The sequence below is a fragment of the Octopus bimaculoides genome, chromosome 9 (assembly GCF_001194135.2).
Source record: "Octopus bimaculoides isolate UCB-OBI-ISO-001 chromosome 9, ASM119413v2, whole genome shotgun sequence".
Taxonomy (NCBI): Eukaryota; Metazoa; Mollusca; class Cephalopoda; order Octopoda; family Octopodidae; genus Octopus; species Octopus bimaculoides.
The window spans coordinates 38,764,647-38,770,936 of NC_068989.1; the positions used below are offsets into that span (position 1 = coordinate 38,764,647).

The window sequence follows — 6,290 nt, forward strand, 5'->3', positions numbered from 1 at the left end:
ATATATATATATATATAAGCTGGCCACTGATTGTTCACGATGTGCCCAACCATTCCCACCCACTTCACCGGAATCCTCTTCTCAATTATCAGGAACCCCTACGGAGTTCTGCCTCACTTCTATACCAGAAGGCTTGCATACTGCCCTCCCTTCCCATCACCACCAATCATTCACACTACTGCATGTGCCAAAAGGAGATGTGTTACTTAGTAAATTAACAAACCACCTTTCCCTCCATATATAATGGACTAACCAATAGCAGCTCATTTACTTAATTTACACATTGACCTGTTTATGTTTGCAGACCCTTTATATGGTCAGAGAGTTAGGGACATCCTAATTGAGAAATTTGATTACAGGGAGGAGGAGCTACAGACTTGTGACATAGAGGGCAACTGAGAATTCCAGTGGGCAGCTTGCTGAGTGCCACAGACCAAATCTGTGGCTGGTGCAAAGTCCCTTCCAGACTTAGGTTGATGTGGTGGTGGAACGATGCTGTAGACAGGGCCATTAGAGCAAAGAAACAAACCTGGAAGAGTTAGGGTAACAGGGGATTGTATCAGATAATCAGAAGAGAAACTTGGAGGCAGGTATATCTAGCTTGAAGAGTAGCAGAAAAGAAGTTTTCCCATGTTCAGTGATGTGAAGACCAAAGAACTGAAGTGTTTCACATTGCAAGACAGTGTGTGAGAGAAAATTTTGATGTCTTAGGAGAGATATGTGTCTGCATGGATGATGGCTCACTTGCATTTAATAATTTTTGCAAAGAAAGACGGTTGGAAATGCTATTATGAAAGACTGCTGAATATGAAGACAGGGAAAACTCCGGGCCCATCAGGAATCACCACTGAGATGCTTAAAATATCTGGCGGCATGGTTTATGGTCTAGTCACCCATATTGTAAATCAGGTGGTTCACAAAGGAGTCGTACCTAATGACTGGTGTAAGCAGCATCATAGTCAACTGCTACAAGGGTAAAGGTGATGCCATAGATAGAAATAATTACAGAGGTATCAAGTTGTTGGGTCAGGTGATCAAAGTTACAGAGAGGGTCATAGCCCAACTAATCAAGGAAACAGTTAGTTTAGATGAGATGCAATTTGGTTTTGTGCCAGGTAGAAGCACCACTGATGCTATATCTCTGGTAAATACATAGCCAAAGATAGACCTTTCTACTTGGCTTTTGTTGACTTGGAGAAAGCCTTTGACAGGGTTCCCTGATCCCTTATCTGGTGGTCAATGTGGAAACTAGAGATAGATGAATGGTTGGTGAGAGCTATACAAACCATGTACAGGGACACTACCAGTAAGGTGAGGGTTGGCAATGAGTACAGCGAAGAATTCAGGGTACAAGTTGAGATTTGTCAAGCATCAGTGCTCAGCCCCTTCTTGTTCATCATAATCTTCCAAGCAATAATAGAGGAATTTAAGAGAGGTTGCCTCTGGGAGCTCCTCTATGCTGATGACCTTGCTGTCATAGTGGAATCACTACCAGAACTAGAGAAGAAGTTCCAGGTATGGAAGCAAGGTCTAGAATCGAAGGGCCTTACAGGTAACCTAGCTAAGACCAAAGTCTTAGCAAGTAGGAAGGCAAAGAAATCACCAATCCCTTCAGGTAGATAGCCCTACTCAATCTGTGGAAAAGATATAGATAAAAACTCCATAATACGTACCCAGTGTAAGCTTTGGATGCATAAGAGGTGCAGCAATATTAGAGATAAGTTAACAGGAAAAATAGAATTTGTGTATGGAAGATGCACAAGTACAGTAAACACCGAAAATGTACAGAAAATAGATTCCATCAACTGCCAGGTAAGTAAGATAAAGGTAGTAGATAGCTTCCATTATCTAAGTGACCAAGTTAAAAGTGGAAGTGAATGCTCCAAGAGCATAGCTGTGAGAATATGAATAGGCTGGGCAAAGTTCAGAGAGCTCTTACCTTTGCTGGCAGCAAAGGACCTCTTCCTCAGAGTGAAAGGCAGATTGTATGATGTCTGTGTGTGAACAGCTATGCTACATGGCAGTGAAACATGGGCTGTGACAGACGAGGACATGTGTAGGCTTGAAAGAAATGAAGGCAGTATGCTTCACTAGATGTGCAATTTCATTGTGCATGTTTGACAGAGTGTAAGCATCTTGAGAGAAAAGTTGGGCATAAAAAGCATCAGATGTGGTATGCAAGAGAGACAACTACACTGGTATGGTTATGGAATGTGTTTAAAGGAGGACAGCTGTGTAAAGAAGTGCCAGTCTCAAACTGTAGAGGGAACCTGTGGTAGAGGTAGACCCAGGAAGATGTGGGATGAGGTGGTGAAGCATGATCTTCAAACTTTGTGCCTCACAGAGGCAATTACTAGTGACCAAAACCTTTGGCGATATGCTGTGCTTGAGAAGACATGTCAAGCCACATAGTCTCACGTTCAGTCTCACTGCATGGCACCTTGAACAAACATCTTCTTTTACAGCCCTGGGTCCACCAAAGTCTTATGAATGAATTCAGTAGATGAGAAATTTAAGATATGTATGTACATGAATGTATATATGTGTTTGTGTATGCAAGTAGTGTCATTCATTTCCAGTTTTCCCTGAGAACATATCTGGTCATGGGGAATATTACCTGAAGTACTTAGAAACAGGTGAGAATTGGTGAGAGAGAGAGAGCAACTGGGCATAGGAAATATGCCTCAGCAGATTCTGTCTTACCTGTTTAAGCATGGAAAAGTGGACAGTAAATGATCACCATTTTGATAATCAGTAGAATTTTTTATCAATTTAATATGGTGGGCTATACATATAAAACTTTTTGCAAAGCTATATGATGTTATATGACAGTTCTGCTAATAATTTCTTCAGACTAGTTACAAAGGTAACACAATTGGTGCCCAAATTTCCACACAATAGAATTGAACCCAAAACAAATTTCTTAACCATAGAGCCATATACGCACACGCATACACATATGCACACACACACACACACTCTCATTCATTCATTCATTTGGCTATTATCTACTTGATACAGAAGAATGAAGTAAAGCACTTTCCTAGGTATTGTTTGTAAAATTTTAAGAAATTCTAAAAGATATTTTTCTTTACAAGTTGCATATAAACATTGCATATCAAGAATGGCTGCAAAATATGTTAATTCCTATGAAGTTCATTGGTAGTTTGTTTTTAGTTTTAAGAAATATGTTTCTTAGTACAGTGTTCAGAAAGTATGAACTAAACAATTCGAAATCAAACCAAAATGGTAATAATATAAAGCAGAATGGGTAGGTGGTCAGAGGCATTTATTCTTTGCTGGTTTCTTTAATTCTTTCTCTAGGTCTATGGAAAACAAATTCTAAGAAGCCATAACTTACACTTCGAAGCAAACATAATAACACATCATACTTCTCTTGTATAATGTGTATATTTCATTGTGTGTGTATTTGTAAAAATTAGTGTTGTGAGGTTTTTTTGTGTATTTGTGTATACATTTAAAATTAAGTATTATATATAAATGCATGCATATGTAAGTATATATCAAGTATATATGTATGCATATACATATTTGTGTGTATGAACATATGTATGAATATATATATGTGTGTGTGTGTGTGTGTATACATATATATATATATATATATATATATATATATATATATATATATATAGAGAGAGAGAGAGAGAGAGAGAGAGAGAGAGAGAGAGAGAGATAATAGATAGACACCATGAATAATTATGTGTATGTTCATAAGTACATTTATATATTCACAAATATGTGAATGTATAATGTAAAAGCATGTACATATGCATGTATACATATGTGCATACTAACATACATATGCATTGTTAAACACAAACACACACGGATTACTGTGAAATAAACACATTCTCAGAGATTATAGCTGACAATCATACTTGTAATTTTCATTATGAAAGCACATTGTTTATTATACATATATATATATATATAACTTATACAAATGTGCATACACATATAACACATGTTTACATTTGGAGATATGTATGTATAATCAATTATTTAATGTTTGTGTGCTGCTATATTATGCCCTTGAGCATATTTCATCTACATCGATATTTCCCTAGCTCTGCCTATATCAAACATACTGTCTGACTATTGTAATTACCAAGTCAAATTCCTTTCTTTAGCCTTACTTATGCTTAACTTGCATCTATATTTTTTACACATTTTTTTGTTAAACTCAAAACTTTTCTGTTCATCTTCAATTTTCTTTTCACATTTCCTTTTCCTTCATTTCACTCATGTTTTCAAAGAGATTCTCATTTTTTAACCTGAATTTCACTTGATTTTCATCGAAAAATAATAACCACAGAAAATGAAATAAAGATAACAAAGGACATATGATACACCAAGCAAACAGCAACAACCGCACCAACTCAATTCTCAATCTCAACTTGTATTAACTTTTCGTTTTGTATTAATTTCTAATCTTGAGAAACAGACCAAGTCCTAACAATGACAATAGTTTTTGCTTTATGGTAATAGGCAGACTAAGCTATGCACTAAATGATCTTTCCACTGAGGTATATTACAAATCTTCCTTTCAACTTTTCTGTTTTAATTTACTCTTATTTTGCCTGTTTTAAGAATTTTAAACAACTGATAATTGGTATATGTGTCTGCAATAAGGCATTTTTGTGTACCCATTTTTCTTTGATTTCATTTCTTTTGTTCCATACTCTTCTTTTCTATTCCAGCAGCCTATTATTTTATTACTAGTCAAAATGGAATGTGTGTTTTTGTCTTCATTAAAGAAGGAAGAAATAGTACTTTCATCAGTATAAGAGCATTCTAAGTCCCAAGCTATGCATTTTGTTTAAGAATACTTGCTGTATCCAAAGTTTAAGTCCTACAGAAGTTCTCAACCAGGGTTCATATAAAATTTTTTGGTGGTCCACACAGCAGAATAGTAGATTGGGAATCTACAATAGTATTTTGAGGACCCCTGAAAATATTTTACTTTAGATGTATGTAGTGGTATCTTTTGCAAGTATCAGCTAAGTTTCTTTCTCTAACATCTTACATGACCTACACAAGTTAATGTGTAAAAAAAGAAAATAGGAATTTTGAAAGAAGTTTCTGTAAAACTAGTTTTTTAACATCGAATAGCTATGGGGGTCCACCAGAATAAAATAATAATCAAAGGGGTCCATAGATAAAAAATGGTTGAGAGCCTCTGGTTTAGGAGCTGATGTTCGCAAGTTCAAATCTTATGGTGTTTGGTTTTGCCTTCCATAAGTCTAGAGTTATCTTCTTCACAAAGATTCTCAACATCTCGATATCCTCCTCATAGCCATTATCCTCACCAGCACCATAATGACATTTTTTCTCTACAAGGAGGAGTTGGACAGAGGTGTAATACAAACAAAGACCACTTTTGTCAGACCTGATTTTCTTTGAAAATCTTTCTTGATCTATCTGTACTATCAGCTCTTATAACTCATAATCCTCACCTTCCTCTCCATCCAGCACGATTTATTAGTGTTATGTACATCTATCCAGCCACAGTTTGCATTTCCAGCTGCTCAGCCTTCTGTCTTGTAGATTGAAATTGAAATTCTTCATGTCAAACTCAGCTGATATCTCATTTCACATATAAACATTGCCTAAACTACTTCACAAACACTACACTTCTTAAAATATTTCAGTTTCAGAAGAGAAAATTTGTTGATTCTCTTTAAACATTATGATCACATTGGCAAACATATCCCCTATCTGGGATTGTGTTTCAGGTACACATGCAAATATTCTAAACTATATTAAAAAAGGAAATACAAAACAAAAAAGTCATACAGTTAATTAACAAAATAATTTCATTGTGTTAGGCCACAACTATTAGTATATAGACAGTTTCTGCAATACAGTACTAGAAACATATTTGAGCACTACTATACATTCTAGCTGTATTTCTGTCTAACTCTCTCTCTCTCTGTATGTGTGTATATTATTTTATTCCTTTATTCTGTTACTTGTTTCAGTCAGTTGACTGCGGCCATGCTGGAACACCACCTTGAAGGGTTTTAGTCAAACAAATAGACCCCAGGACTTATTTTCTAAGCCTAGTACTTATCCTATCAGTCATTTTTGATGAACCTTTAGGTTACAGGGATGTAAACACACCAACACCGGTTGTCAAGCAGTGATGGAGGGACAAACACAGGCACAAACACAGACACATCGATATATACATACACACACACACACACACACACACACACATATATATATATATATATATATATATATATATATATATATATATA

The 6,290-nt window shown here is 35.8% G+C and overlaps 1 protein-coding gene across 1 annotated transcript in view; it reads left to right on the top strand.

The window, feature by feature from the left end:
* The window catches only part of LOC106869101 (endoplasmic reticulum aminopeptidase 1), a 1,169,084-nt gene that overhangs the window by 533,912 nt on the left and 628,882 nt on the right, over positions 1-6,290 (top strand). The window lies entirely within an intron of this gene.